Genomic DNA, 16,829 nt, shown 5'->3' on the forward strand with positions numbered 1-16,829 from the left:
GTATTGATCGCAAATACCGGAAACGTATAAACAACAGAGGCTGTGATAAGATATTATTGTAATAATGATAGCATTTATTTACTTTTTACCGCAAAAGTTTTCTTCAAAAATGGCTTTCGATAGATCGGCCTCCTGCTTGACGTATCAAAAGAAGCATATTTTTAGAAACTTTATTCTCTAGAAGTCCAGATTCTTAACAATTATCAAAGGTTTTGTTCCTATTGAATAAGTGAGCATTGAATTAAATACGAGCAAATTTTACATTTAAAAGATCTTATTCCAATAATAAAATATCAAAGCAGATTCACTTTCCGCTGCCGAAAAGTCTGCTCAAATAAATCGGTATTCTTAAAAGGGAAAAGTACGATCAGCTTATAAATTTGTGGTTTATTGTATGGTTATATATAGACTTTTTAAAAGTTTGTACTTCTCTTCTTCAATTTCACAATAGTATACTGTTTTTTCGCTTGGCATATGGAATTATTTCTTCAGTGATTTATACAGATTCTTTCATACTTTGAGAAAAACCACTATATTTTAGGTGCTTCAAAGAGTGCTCTACCATATCATTAAAGTGATTATTAACTGATATTAGCAATGTCTAGAGCATCTGTTACACGCATCATATTTGGCAGATTTAAAACTTCTACACTACTTGAATGCTGGAAACTAAGAATAATAAACTAGTGCAGTATTTATTAATTAATTGCTTTTTGGAGTAGCCTTTTAAATGGTATACCTATAAAAAATTGAAAATACACAATAATGGATTTCATTTTAACACAAATGTAATAATGCAGCTATATGTATGTTACAGTGAGCCGTGATAACCATAAAAAACTTATAGTGAGTGAGTGGAAAGCTTGATTTCTTTAACGATCATTCATATGACACTAATATGATAAATTATAACGATTTTCTTCAGATTTTTGTGAAGTAATATAAAGTCATAAATAAATTTTTACTCATTTCTGCACGGATCGATCGTAAAATAATGAGATTGATGTCAGGTTATAGTTCAAAAGTTCCGTGTGTTCACACGAATAGACGGGCGGATGGATGAACATTATATATAGTTATATAAAGGGGTTCCTTTATTTTTTCTGTTACATACATTTGGCGCTTAGATTTTTCTGGTATAAAAATATAATTGTTTCAGGGAACTGGGAACTTTACCAATTAATCCCTATTCCAATCCCATTATCCCAGATATCCCATTTAGATATCTCCGAATAAGGGATCTACTCATATAGACACCTTGTCTACTTCTACCGTGCAGAACAAATTTTGGGTTATTGTTACGCCTGTGTTTTTTGGAAAATGGAATCAAGTACAAGAAATATATAACTATCATATAATACCAACACGATATTGAAAACTTGATAGCCTTAATGGATATTACTAAAGTAGAGCGCAGCAACCTCAGATATCGCGTAATGGTTTCAAAAAATCAAGATGAGCGGAAGGCCTTACTTCAGTAAAATAAGAACTGAAGTAAAAAAGCGCTTAAAGGTCATTTGTTCAGATAGATTGGATATCAAACCAGCAGAAGTGGGCGATGTTGAAGACGACGAATAGCCTGCTGCATACCTCTCGAGCCATGTGAGATATTCAGAGATATTCGCTCGATGCGCTTGACAAAGGCTATGGTGGCCATAGCTGCCACTAAGCACATACGGCGTGTTTGCATCCCAACCCGCACTGTTAAATCTGTAAAGGATATTAAACATGACATGTTCGCGAATCGATTCCTTGATAAAGGTGTGGTGCCAGCAGAACGGCAAACAGAAAGACGCGGCCAGTTAATTAATTTAATTTGAAAAGAGAAGCTTTTTCTGAATAACCAACGTTGGACCTGGACACCTACCAGGGTACAATAGTATTAACTCTTTTCATAATAAATTCGGTTATGTGTTGGCCTCTGAAAAACTACAAATTCAATGTTGCAGGTGGAAAACGAGAAACACTTGTGCTGCTTCTTTATCCGCTTCGCTGCGTTTGGCGGCGCTGTCGTTACCAAAATCACGAATCGATTTTATTTCATCACAATTCCACAGCAGCAAAGTCAAATTTTGTTGCACAACCTGAACGCAAGGCCAACGACAAATAAAAACTTTAAACTTTAACATAACACAAGATTATTAACAACAACAACAATAACGACTTCAACTACCGACAAAATCATCAACCTTTTTGGAAGGCTCTAAGCGTCGTATGCCCGTGTGTGTGTGTGTGTGTGTGTGTGTGTGTGTGTGAGTGAGTGTATGCATAAAATCACTAACTGTATGCCCAAAAATAGTTTCCGGCGTGCTTGTTACCAAATGCTTTTGCGATGCCACAACTCCACTCCACACCTTGGCGTACACCTCCCCTGATGCCTTTGCCTCTTCGATTTGCTTTACAAAATTTATTGCACATATTTTCAAGGATGTATTTTGCTTGCTCACACACGTTTTTGGATTTTATGGGAATTATCGATTTACATACGCAGGACGAGAACGACGCAAAGTCGTTTCCACATGTGCATAAGGATGAGGCCTAAGTGCCCGGCACTTTTCACTGCCAGCCACGAAAATGAATGTTCGATTGGGCTGCGAAACTGAACAGCGACTGTCACATTATGTTGAGACATCAAGTGCGCATACGGGACTCATATATAAGAACCATCGATATTTCTACTAGAAACAAAATGGATATGCGCCTTAGGAATAAATTGCGCACACGCAATGTGAATCGCACAGCCAGGCACTCAGTCATTGGTTATAACTTAGACGCGATTATGTTTATAATTTCATGCATAAAACACAATTTTCAATAAGGCCAAAAAGCCGAGAGGCAGACAAACGAAAAGCGGAAAACTGCGTTGTCAGTTGCTGCAGGCTGGCCAAGAAGTAGACCACCGAATGGGAGCAGGGAGGAAAAATATGAGTATAAATCATAATTTAGGAAAATCTCTTGAGATGAGCTTTCAACGTGGCCCGTGACAGCGAAGGCCGCCTTCCCACCACACTCACAGTACACTTAAATAAAAGAAAAGAAGGTGAATTAAAAACAAATCAAAATATACCCAACTTGAACTCAGATTACAATTCAAATTTAAATTGCTTAGCGTTATATGTATTCGAATTTTTGTTGGACATAATCAAAGAAAACTAATGCAGAAATTTTTAACAACATTGGAAATAGCACTGGCTGGATGACGAGAACTTCGAATCCATAAATAAAAAAAAAATCCATTTTTCGTTGGCAGCCGTATAATCGTTTTTTTTTTTTATCTATTCTGCACAACTTCTTGAAATGATTACGAATCAAATTTGAAAGACAGTGTACTCGTTAGTGTAAGCAATAAAAAATTGAGCATAGGCTACATAAGATGTGGTCAGACATGCAAATTGTTTGGGGAGAAATTTGTCTAATTTTATAAATATGTTTGGATGTTTGGTTTACTCTTCAGTGTACACGATAAAAAATAGCATAAGCTACAGGTCAGACATGGTCAGACATGCAAATTGTTTGATGAGCAATTTTTTCAATTCATTTAATAAGTATGTTTGGATAAAACTAAAAAGAATATAGCTTTCTGAGCTTAGTTTTGAAAGCCTATGCACTTGTAAAAGCCGCAAATATTTGCGCAAATTATTTGTATGTATGACCGCTTATTAAGCTTTAAATTTGAAATAAATAAATTAAAAATTATGTGTATCTTGTAATATCTTGTTCAGCGGAGATCTAGATAAAGAATCGGTTCGTCTGTCCGCCCACCTATCTGCCGACCAGTTTTTCTCTAAGTGTTTCCAGTCTATGTACTGTTTAACGCTTCATAGTGCGTTCGTTTGTGCTTTTCCGTCAGGTATAATCCCTCAAAGCAACGGAAGCATTTCTATCTTCTACATGTACATATATATGTATATGTACGTAAGTGTTCGAGTTAGTCAGGGTGTGCGTGTGTGTGACTGTGACTGTGTCTTACACTGGCTACAATTTATGCGCTTCGTCGCTTTTCGTCTACTCCAAATCATTTTGGCTCTGCCCTCATATCGCCAACGCTTCAAGTTCAATTTATTTTGCGCATAAAAAATATCTAACAATTTTATTTTATTTTCTCCGCTCCCTGCCTCTTTCCCACTCTCAATAGCTTCTTAGCTGTACATAGCATGCATACATACTTGTATAGTTATGGATGTCTATTGTTGTTGTTGTTGTTGCTCGCATGTGTGTGGGTGTGTTTGGCAAATGATTTGCCTACTTTACGGCCATGAATTGAGAAAGCACCCCACAGAGCATGCAACATGAAAAATTGCTTATAAATCATACGACTGCGGCAATGTATTTTGATTTAGCATTACATTTCGTATTCGTTTGCTTTCAGTTACTTAAAATATGCATACAAATCGTGGCGCACACACACGCACCCACACACAAATCCAAAGTATTATTAAATAAAACGCTGCCCGCTGCTACCCGCAGCGGCATCAAAAACTATTTTTTGTATTTTCCCTAACATGTCACAAATTGTTTTGCAACCGAGGACTGGCAATTGTGTCGAGAGTTTTGGCAGGTGCTTGACTGTGACTGTGGGCTGGGGTGGACTGGAGTGGGGCGGAGCGGGGAGGACTGTATTAGTGGTGTGCCTCCCGCTTGTATGCTTGCGGCATGCGTGCTGTTTCGGCTGCCAGGCAACGCCCCATGCTGAGCTCCATGTGTTGATTGTGTGTGGCTCAACATTGTGCCGCAGGCCATTTTGGCCAATTTTTATTTCTATTTTATTTTCGAAATTTTTTGGTTGGAAGAAGTTTTTATTTTTCAGTGCGTTGAACACATGTCGGGGCATTTAAGATTTATGTGCGGCTTTTTTTTAGCGCTGATTTTAACGGATCCCACAACTAACTGCAAAGCCATGGGGCAAAAAAAAAAGAGCAAGTTGAATGACCAGAGAACATTTACATATACATATATATATAGTGTATGGTATGTACGAGTATGTGTGATAGTTTGTGTATATGCTGGAAAGTTTTTCAGTTCGCTGTTGCTTTGTAGCAGCATTTTAATGCGCTTTCATGGTTTCCTGCACTTGTGTTTGTTTTTCAGCCTTTTTGGTTGCTCACATCGTAGCTCAGGCACTGAGTCTATATATGAAATATTAAACTCTAAATTCTACAAATGAATGCCAATTTTAATTTAGTTAATTCCACACCTATTTTAGGCTTTTGCTCACAACTGTACTCGCATGTTAGTTGGCCAATTGCTTCCCAAATGAATGCAAGCGTAAACAAATACGAAAACGTAAAAATAAATAGCTAGCAAATTAGCAGGAAAATGTCACTCACTCGACCTGTCACTGTCTAGCGGAAGAGTTTTCTTTTTTAAAATAACGTTTCTTAACAAATGCAAACGATGGCTTACAACCAAGATGGACATGACGTCTTTTTCCCAATAATTTGTGTTGTCGAGGAGCACAAGCTGGTATATGAAACTTTTTCTTGCAAATAATATCAACCAATATTGCGATTTACTTATCCTTAAAATTTTAACACAGCTGACAGTTTTCTAGATAAAACCATAGACTGAATAAAAGATATTTTCAAAATATTTTTAAATACAGTTATGAATTGTAGCGGAAAAGTGAATCGAAATCAACTTGGCAGCTTTGGTAGATTATGTGGCACTAGAAACTCATGCATGGAGGACAGAGCCCGCTTAATTAGTTTCTTATTAATTATAAAGATATTGCCTGCATTTCAATATTTAAATGCCTAACAGGATTAGCAGATGTGTAAGACTGATTAAGACATTTTTGTATATACACGTATGCTTTAAGGGTTCGACCACGCTTCTGTTAAATTGTTAAATACACCTGCACGATTTCCTTTTACCCTGGGAAAACAAGGTTTAAAAACGAACAAATGAATGAAAAACGCGCTTAAAACTTGTCGGCGCAGGCCTTCCATTGTTGTTGCTGCTGCGACTGCTGGTGTTACCTTGGCCGCGCGTTCAACGGGACGTATGAGTGATGTGGGCATTGCAAATTATGCAAACGTCTTTTTGCACGTATGTGTGCACGTATGTACACAACAAACACACACACACATATACATAGTTTTGTAGTCAGTGTCAAGGCGCAGATGGGAGTGTGTGTTTAAAGCGAGCAAGCAAATTTTCCGCACAATAAAATTGTTCACACTTTTTATGCAGCCTACGCTATGGCGGATGTTGCACCAGCATCCAAGGTAGAACCTGCATACTCGTATGTGGCACTAGAAATGGCGCTGGGGAATGCTCAGAATGTTGAGACAACCATACATCCTACATTCAAGCTACAATTTAAGCTGACAGCATGGGCTTGTAAGTATGATGGCAGCCTGCTAGTACCATATGCTTTATCCATACACACACACATACATACAAGTATGTGTATGTATGCAAACATAAATTAACAATCAACACGACACTGAAACAAAGGGGATGTCGAGGCACGAAGTGATGCTATTGTGGAGCTCATGACAGTCAGTCGCAGCGCTTTAATTATAGCTGCTTAATCATTTATACAATCAGTATACAATGTTAGCTTGGTTGGATCGATGCGATGGAGTGCACCTAATTAGCTATATGGGCCTCTGCTGTTGATCTTAGACAGTAAGGACTGTGAAAAAATTAGTTTTTGTGGAAAAGTAACAAAGGATCAGTGAAAGGTTCACTTTTTTCCACACCGGATACCGCACTGCATTTTTGTATAGACATAATATTAATAATTGGCTTCAGCTTCTGCATTGGTGGAGCACTCGTTTGCTAAGCAAATAGAGCACGAGCAGAATTATAGCAACCTGTCTATTTTAAAGATTAGGATTAACAATAGAGAAATAACAAATTTACCAACGGTGCTGACAATAAAACGAGTTTACCAACTATAAAAAGCTTAGAGGAAATTTTATATTTCAATTTGGTGAAGCAGACATGATGAGTATTGAATGAGATAAACGTCTCTGGAGAAAATGTGACTCGATTAAAATTTGTCTGGTCAGCAGTCCTACTGCTCCACACAAATCCTAAAATATGGTCCGAATTTGTGAAACAAAATCACAACAGGGGTAGACTAGTTGACTATTTTGTTTGACGTAGACGTAGAGTTGCACCTCATTGCCTCATTTGTATTTAAATAAAACATTTGAATAATTTGTATTATATTTTGATATTATTATTCGTATACAATTGCACAGTTTTTGAAAGCCTGCAGCATTCCTGTATTTTCATTGCCTTGTGAAACTGCTAACTGCACTGAAAGAAGCGCCGTGCATAAAGATCTATTTAACTATATACGTATATATTATTAATATTTATATTAATATAATACGTGTATCACATTTTACATTTCGAATGATTAGCAACATAAAATAAAACTAAACTTTTAAAACGCAACAGTTTTTGGCTTTGAACACAGCATAAATGAATATATTGGTAGTTTTTTAGTTGATTATGGCAAGGTATCACAAAATTATCTTTTGCTGGTATACTTTCATTTGTCCGAGAAAAATCAACGTGAAAAGCCAGTCATGTACAATTTAAGATTTAGAATGAAAAAAAATTGTTTAATATTGCCTAAAGATACTACAATAAACTATACATTTGTGTTTTGAATAATAGTTGTTCTTTTAAATCTTTGTCTATACAAGGAATTTGCTTGAATTTTTCCTTCTTTTTAGTAAAACCAAAGAAAATTTGATGTGTATAGTGTGTGTACATATGTTTTGCGATTTTTATTTACTCTAATACTATTTAGAAAACATAGTTTATATATGTCAACACATGGAATTTATGATCACTGTTATCAAAAGAAGATTCTCGTTGAAATCAAGGCAATGCATTATAAATGTCAGCGAGCTGTAAAATGTTTAAAAATAAAATATGAACCAGCTATTTTTCTATATTTGTATTTGTGTATATATGTAAGTATGCAGAGCATTTCATGCTTACTGCGTTTAAGTGGCAACTTTTGCCATTTTTGTGGCAACTACGGAGCAGAGCAGTTTGTGTGTGACATGGCAAAGTATGGAATGAAAAATGACAACGTCGAGGCTAATGCCGCAAAGCTCACGCAGAAAATGTTCCGTTAGCATTAAAATGCTGCACCACCACTTCATAGCATTCATGTTGCCTTGGCAGTGGGGCTGACTGGCATTTTTGCCATAAATGTCTGCCAAGCATTGTGCATCATTGTGGCAGGTGGCAGCAGCAACAGCAGCAACAGCTTCAGCTGCATGGCTGACTGCCTCAATGGCTGCCACGCTGCCTGTCTGCCTGCCACGGCTGTCTTCTGTCTGCATTGTCTGCTTTGGCATGCGCCCTGTCGCTAAGGCCTGACATTTTGCAACAATAATGTGGCACATTGACGGCACTGTGACGGCAACAGTGTTTAGTTTGTTGCTGCTGCAAAAGTAGCTATTGTTGCAGATTCTTAAGGTGCGCTTTGATTTTTCAGTGGCATGCTTCGAAAATGCGTCAGAGCTTTCTCTGCTTCTCTGCTTTTGAGTGCCAACAAAAACTTACAAAGATCTAAATTTAATTTTATAGCCGCTTTAGATTATATCATTGTTCAGAAGCTTAAATAAATTTTCCAAAAGCCAGCCGGGAGCTCCAAGCAAAAACCAACTCCAACAAACAGTAAAGAAACAAGCTCTTGCACAAAATTTTATTTATTTACTTGACTTGCCTCCTTGAATTGTTTTAGCTCTCCTCCTGTAAGTATGAAGTGCTTGTTTGTCTGTGCTTGTGTGTGCATGTGTGTGTTTGTTTGGATGTGAATTTTAAATTGATGTGCACTCATGGCTTTGCTTTTGCTTTTGTTTTTGGTTGCACTGCGTTGGTTATTGTTTTTAATTTCAATTATTTGCAGCACATTTTAAAATATTAGGCAGCGAATGTCGAAATTAACTTTTCATTACCAACAACAAATCACAAACAATAACAAAAATAACAAAAAAAACCAGTCCAAATCAGTTGCCAACAGAAACAGAAAAGAGTAAATGTGGAAACAAAAATTGCCTAATGCATTTTAAACCTTTTTTATTGTGCCAACGACAAAGATGGCAGCGCAACTTTTTTTATGATTACAATTTGGACGAACATAAATTTTAGTAGAGACGCTCGGAAATGAAAAGAAGAAAAATATTTAAATTTCTGAGCCAGAAACCGAGACAAAATTGGGAATGAGTAAGAGAGAGAGAGAGAGAGAGAGCGAGACAGCCCTTTTGGGCAAACAGTAAAAAAAATCTGCTTAAATGTACTTCCGTCATAAAATAACGGTAATGCAGAGGCAGCCAGACCAACCTAGTGAGTGAGATACACAAAGAGAGAGAGAAAGAGAGAGAATGTGTGGTAAGCAAGAAAAACCTTTTTATATTTGATGTTGGCGCGCTGCTTCCGCAAAATAATAAAACAAAACACACAACTGCGTTGCGATGCTATGCTAACATCACAGCTCGCGGCAGAGAGGGCGAAAGAGCAAATGCTTTTAAATTTAAGATAAACAGCAACAACAGTGACAGTACCATACAAAAAATTAATAAATATGCACGAGTAGGTCGGGTCAGACTTTAATGCAGACCCTCACTTGGCGACAGTTGCATGTCCTATATATGTACATGTGGTCGTACGGCTATATAGTACTATATACTTGTATGTATATTTTGTGTATTATTTTGAAAACAGTGCGACAGTTGTGTGCGTGTATCATAGTTGTTTTTGTACTATGAACATGTTTGTTGAGTAGACCAACCATGTCGTTGGCAGAAGTGAGAAGAGAAGTGCGCCAACCACTAAATTAAATTTTCTATTGCGCGCTTTTTGGGGCAATAAAAAAGTTAAATAGCAATTAGTCTAAAATTTCATTTTTTGCAAACTCGTTGCAGCAATCAATTATTTACAATTTAAATGCATTGATTGTATTATTGGGCAAATATTGAAAGATAAATGTATGCTTAATTGCATCATTTAGTTACAATAAATAATAAAATGGCAAAACTCGTTCAATAACTAAGGATCCCCAATGGAGTAATGAGACTTCGGCGCAAATTAAACACAGTTTAATAAAAAATATAGACACACAAACCAAATTTTTTATCCCTATCCAAAAGTTTGACTTCCTAGAGATAGTTAAATGTGATAATTGCATGAAAAATTAAACAACAGCATATTTAAAATTTTAATTAAGAAATTTATTGTTCCTTCGTATGTTGGCAAAGAACACACTGTTCTCATAATTTAATATGTTATTTATTTATTGTTTGCTCTGTAAATGTTAATTTGAAATTTACATTAAAATGATGTGATACTTTGGCTTTATGAACATAATTGTATAAAATATTTTGAAAAGAAAAAAAAAATCAGTATGTAAGAAGAAACAATTATTTTTGGGTTAAAAAAATGTACTCTCAACTATTTATAGTTAAGAATACTTAAACAGGCATTTATAGGAAATGTCCTATTTTACAATATAATTTGGCAAAGACTTCATAAGTTTAGTATAAATCAGTGTAAATAATTCTGTGAAATGAATACAATATGAATAACCTTTCAACGAGAACTAATGCAAGTTTAAAAAAAATTACCCCATAATTAAACATATGAAGAAGAATTCAAAAATATATTATCAACTATGTATATAAAACTTTCATGCTCAACATATGCTTGCTAGTCTACGGGCTTGTTACCCAAAGTGGCTTTTTTATATAAAAACCCTTCCTTGCTCGGTTTTATTCATTATCCTGATGGCAAAAAAAAGTTACTAAAAACAAAAACTTTTACTAAACACGCTGAGTACGCTATTTTAAAGTTTGACGTCAACAAACAATTTATGTTGAAAAGAAAAATATTAAAATTTTTAGATTATTTTAACAATTCATCTCCAATTGTATTTGTTCAGAACTTTTTCCCATAGACTAGCTTGTCTATATTAAACATGTTTATCTTATTGGAAATAGATATTATGGATATTTATCATATCGGTTTAACTTGCTGAAACTAATTGAATTAAAGCACAGGTTTAAATGCGAAGAAGAAAGCAATTTCATATACTCGTATTATGGTGAGATATTCTTGTTTCTTTTTCTTAAATTACTTTTGCCGGCCATTAAAACTTTTCTATAATTGAAAAGTTTCCACAAAGGCGCTTGCAATGCTTCACTTAACGGAAACTTTCAAGTAATCATTTAACAACATATTACTGTTCAATTTGCAGTAATGTGCAGTTCAAACATTTTTCTCCCCGGGTTTTTTTTTGTTCTTCATTTTTTATGCTGTCGAACATTTACCTTAATTTGTTGTGAGTCGCAGTTCACATGCCCGACGTCGCATTTATCGCGTGTTTTGGGCCCACTTTCGAACTATGCAGGGTCTTTGTTGCTCACGTTCATTACAACTATGAAGAGGAGCGCCGGCTGCTCACTTGAGCGTTATATTTGTTTTTATTTTGTTAGAAGATACGCCCACGCACACAAACACAGACACACACGATGTAGCTGTGGCAACAAATAAACACACACAGTAACTCAGAAACGCGTCAATTAACCTACTTACGAGCTTACACGGTAACGGACAAAACAAAACAACAACACCAACAATAGCAACAAAAAATGCCCGGCACACACTCACACCCTTACTTACTCAAACCTCGCGTCCAAATAAATGTACAGCGGGCAGTTGCAGAGTAAGTTAATTTTCTAAGAAATTCTTTCGAATTGCTGTATATGTTTCGCCCTTCAGTTGCACACTTTAACCGGCTTTTTGTACAAATCCAATAAGCACCAAAAACACACGAACATCATTATCATCAGCAGGCGCAGACGAGAGCTGAGCCAGGACTTTAATAAAGCGTATACGACCCGTGTCTTCAGTAAACACGTCCAACACGCGCGAGTCACAAACACGAACTAATGGCAACTGCAACTTCCGTGGACTTCCTTCGTTCATGGATTGTCGACGACAGCGGCGCATGCGCATCTCCTCGCAACGAACGACGATGACGACAACAGAATCAGAATGCACTGCCCGTTTTTTTCTCAATGAAAAGCTTCAAGGCAACAGATTTTGCCGCCAAATGTATCCGAAAAATTCAGAAAATGTTCGGAGTCCCTTGCCTGCTGCTGTTGGTGTTGTGGGGCTGCTGTCGTTGTTGCTGTTGTTGTAGGCGGCGACATAATCATTGGCGCGTGTTGCTCACTTCTAGTCGCACAAAAGTGCACAGTGGCCTCAAACTTAATTTTAGCAAAACAAAGGACTTTTTTTTAAATATTGTGTTGTATTGAAAACGGAGCTTGATGAGTTTTAAGTTCAATTCAAAATTGAAAATTTGTTACTTGTTTTATGAACAGGAAATTGATCAACAATTTACGTTTCAAAGCATAATAACACCAAGGGTATATATTAAAAGTATTCGTTTATTGAAAGCAGAAATTAAAAACAAAAACAAAAAAACATATCCGCCCTATCTTTTTAGCAGGAGTCCAAGTCCACTAAATATTTTCATAAAATTTCAATTCGTAGAATAAAAAATAATGGTAAATTAAAATATCTGCGATTTAATTAACAAACCACTGCTTGTGAGCATGCTATAAGAAAAAACCAGCTGCCTTTGCCTCGTGTAGTCGATCTAGTATATAGTATGTAAATAATTGTCAATAAGGAAGTTAAGATAATTAGTATCTTACATGAAACGGCATTTCTACACCATTTCCAAGACCATCAAGAAACGCTTTATTCTTGAATACGATTTACAAAGCTATATACAAGAAAAAAAATTTTGTAATAGTAAATTAGTTCCAAATAATTTCCAAAATAAATATTTGAAGCTTGAAGCCGAAAGAATGCATTTTGTTTAAGCTCGTCGCAAGCTCTGACCACTGTGGCGCGGACGGAAGGACGACGTCAGGTCGTGAAGGATAGACGCACAGACATGGGCTGGACAGAAAAAAAGCCTTTCCTTGAACAAATCGCGCCACGTCATGTCAACGAGACAGTCAGACAAATGCTTTTGCCAATTGTCTTGCGGGCTTAACTTTTTTGCTTTGTTTTGTTTAATTTCTTTCTTTCTATCAGAATTGTTGTCGCAGAACTTGTTGTTGCTGCTTTTTCTGTTGCGTGTGTTTGTCCACTTGGTTGCCAGTCATTTACGTTAAGTTCTTTTTCACTGAGGCCGACGCCAGGCTCGTTATCCTTTCCATTGTTATTTGTGTTTTGCCTTGTTGCGCCTTTTGCTTTCACTTTGTGCCTCTGCCGCTTGTCAATTTACACAAACAAACATACACACACACACACACAGATACTTGTGTACGAGCAAATTGTATATATTCCAGGTAATCCCCGTAATCGCATGTTAATTTGACATCACATTTGCAAACTGATTTATCCGTCCATCACATGCCTAAGCTCATTATTTCTGTTATTGGCATTTGAATTGCTAAGTCAACTATAACCATTTTATTTACATACAAAAGCACAAAATTCAACTAAAATATAAACCACTTTGCGCCATCAGTTCGCCCACAGCTTTATTTAACAAAACTGCTTCTACTAGAAAATGCTGAGAAAAATGTTGCTTACATAAACATTCTTTCAACTTCACAGCCAACGACAACAACAATCGATGAATATATTTTTGATGCAATAATTTGCGGCTATCTGCACGATGTTGACGTTGTTGGCAAACAAACTAAATCATTCCAATGTATTTACAGTGGATATTGGAAAATGTTAAGCAACTAACTTCGATTTAATGAACTATAGTATCTAGATGAATCTATTATTGTCATATAATAAGCATATCAACGGTCGTTTGATCAACTAAATTTGGCTACTTGATTGACAACGTTTTAGTTTACCATTATATAATTTTAGGCATATTTCCATAACTACTATTTTAAAAAGACCTTTTAATTCTTCTTCTACAAAGCATACACTGCCAAGCCATGTTTGAAACTATAACTTTATTCCAGTTTATTTTGAAATACAAATGTAACAAATACATAACATATAATAGTATATGTTGTATAATTTCAAATACTTCAGTAATTTGGTAGAGTTGATTTCTTAATATTTTTCTATTTGTCCTCTTTTTGTGAGCCTGTAAATGAATATAAGGAAACGTTTTGAGTGCGCCACTTGTTGAAATTTGTGGATCAGTGTTTACTCAATGACCGAAATATATTTAATATATTACACACATATACAATGGCATTATGGCTTATTACATCCTTAAACCGAAATGCGTAACTAAATTTGTTATGAAAATCTGCAGAGCTTAGAATTTCATTTCAACTTTTGTTGGCATAACGAGGTCCGCAATCTTGAAGTTCAGCCCTCAGCCCTGGCTCTACTTGTAAATGATAAATATTATTTTGCAGCCGCAAAGTATGCTACAGTTGTGGCAAAACTCACACTCGCACACAAACAGAAGTCCACACTCAGCCAAATGGTCGGTCGGTCGTTTGGTTTAGCTATGGTTGATGGGTCAGGCTCACCATACGGTGGGCGTGCTGAAAGCCTTGGGTATGCTTTTTAATCCCTTTTAAATTGATATTGTAATTGGTTTTTGTATGTAGTTATGAATTTCAATATGTATAGGCACTATAAAAGAGTGTAAGTGTGCATGTGTGTGTGTGTGGTTCATATGTATATATACATATCTCTATATTACTTATTTTATTCGAGCTTTCTGTATTTACACAGCATATGCTTTGGTGTTTGCCAGCCTTATATTTTGAACACATCCTTGTGTATATACTAATATTTGCGTGCCATATTTCTTTTTTTGTTTTAATCGTGGATAGTAATTGGTAGGCGGTATTGAAATAAAAATGTTTAACCCACATTAATGTTAGTAAATTACTATTTTGTATTTCTATGATGATACGATATTATTTATTTATGCTTTAATTGGATCTTGTAGGCTTATTAAAATATCCAAAAAGTTTTCTTGCAAGCAAGATAAACATACTTACTTCTTACAGGTCTGTTGCAACCACTACCTTCTCCCAATAAATAAATGAACGCCGTAGTTGAGGAAGTGTTTTCATTTCAAAGCCTTGTTTATTTATACATATATTAAAACCAAGTAAATTGCATTTATGTTGCACCAATTGTGGGTCACCAAAGGTGCAAAAAAAAAGTTGCAAATTAAATTGCAAATTAAAAATTAGTCGTGGAGGCAGAGTGTGAGCCACAGAACAGGGTACACAAGCTATGTGTTTATGTTGCTTATATTTACATCTCACTCTAACAAATCATGTAATGTTGCTCCCAGCTAATTCAAAGTATTATAATTAAATGTACTACTTGATAGCAGACATTTTGCAAACTATAGCCTAACTAGCGCCACTCTGTTAAGTTGTTTATATCGACATCAACATCATAGCTCAATTATTGAATAGGTATTTGGCTCTTCTGAGAGAGAGTATAATTATAAAATTTAACGACAAAGATCTCATTTCTTATTTTCAAGCCATACAGAGAACATTTTAAAATATTATCTATTATGTAAAAACTTAAGCCAAATTTTACGCAGAGGGAAATATTAAAGTAAATATTTAAAGCTATTTATGAATGCTGGCACTCAATTTTGCGATGTTAATGCTACGAATTTTATACGCCGCTTAACTAATTATAAAGACGACATTTACAGTTCGCAATACCCCTTACCAGCCACAGCAGCAACAAAAAGAGTTGCCGCTTTGGCTTTTCACAGAGCACAAGAAAATAACGCAAAACCTTTTGATTGCGCTTTAGGGACACATTTTGAGGTGTAAATTTTACTACACGTTGTGGCTTCGGCTGGACGCCAACTAAACAAAAGGCAAGACGGAAGTTGCCATCTATTTGGGCCGGCCTTATTTACAGTTAGAGCTGACATGCTGCGAGTTTTATAAAGCACCTGCTTAGCCCCTAAATGCGACCCAAAAACTGTGGCAATAAAAATAAATCCGCATTAAAGACGTCCAAGGTGCGTCGCCCAATCCTTTGGGGAGTTGCGGAGATGGGCCAGAAATGAAACTCTGTAACTCTCTGGAAACGCTAGCCGAGGCTTTGTCCGAGCGGATTATGTATTTACAAGCAGATAACTAGCGCGTTATGCTAAAGTTTTTGGCAGTTTCATGCCGGTCGAATGCTGATATTATTGTTGCTGTTCTTGTTGTTGCTGTAATAAGGTAACAACCTAGATGATTGCTCGAAATTGTATACGCAGCATAGGCGTGTGTGTGCACACACGTGTGTGTGTGTAGCCCAAAACTTTATGCTGTGTCAGCTTAGTTCACTTAAGACGACATCCTCGTTGACTTGCTGACTTGTGCGAGAACCTAACGGCGTGTGTGTGAGCTGTGTGCTTGTGTGTGTGAGTGTGTGAGTGTGTGATAAGGGACGACCGTTTGACGTGTGCGTGAAAATCGTAAAACGCTAAGCCATAATGCGTATGAAATTTTCAATAAAGTATACGAAAATCGCAAACACTTCAATAAATCTCGGATGATTCAATGGGGTAATAATAAAAAGCAAAAATCGTATAGTGATGTAAGAAAAATGAATTAATGTAAGGATGTTTAGTTTATTTAGGTGACTCTTGTCTTAGTATTACAATTAAATGTACTAAGTGTTTTTAAAAATTGTGCAAACTATATTTTTTCTATCGGCATGATGTTTTTAGCTCATCAAAAAATATATTTTTAATGTCGATATGTATTACATCGCAAGTTACATAATATATATTTAGAGCGGATGGCCTGATTATATATTCCATTATGGAGGTAAATTTGATTTAAAACTGTATTTTATACCTTTAGATTGACATA

General features: G+C 35.9%; 1 protein-coding gene across 2 annotated transcripts in view; it reads right to left on the reverse strand.

Moving 5' to 3' along the window:
- Positions 1-11,885, reverse strand: part of LOC115632515 (GATOR complex protein WDR24) — an 82,250-nt gene extending 70,365 nt beyond the window's left edge. For both annotated transcript variants that reach the window (XM_030529706.1, XM_030529708.1), the window contains exon 1: positions 11,304-11,885. The gene's annotated coding sequence lies outside the window, so the exon portion shown is untranslated. The remainder of the gene's footprint in view (positions 1-11,303) is intronic.
- Positions 11,886-16,829: the final 4,944 nt, after the last annotated feature.

The sequence above is a fragment of the Scaptodrosophila lebanonensis genome, unplaced genomic scaffold (assembly GCF_003285725.1).
Source record: "Scaptodrosophila lebanonensis strain 11010-0011.00,11010-0021.00 unplaced genomic scaffold, SlebRS2 tig00001415-arrow-pilon, whole genome shotgun sequence".
NCBI lineage: Eukaryota > Metazoa > Arthropoda > Insecta > Diptera > Drosophilidae > Scaptodrosophila > Scaptodrosophila lebanonensis.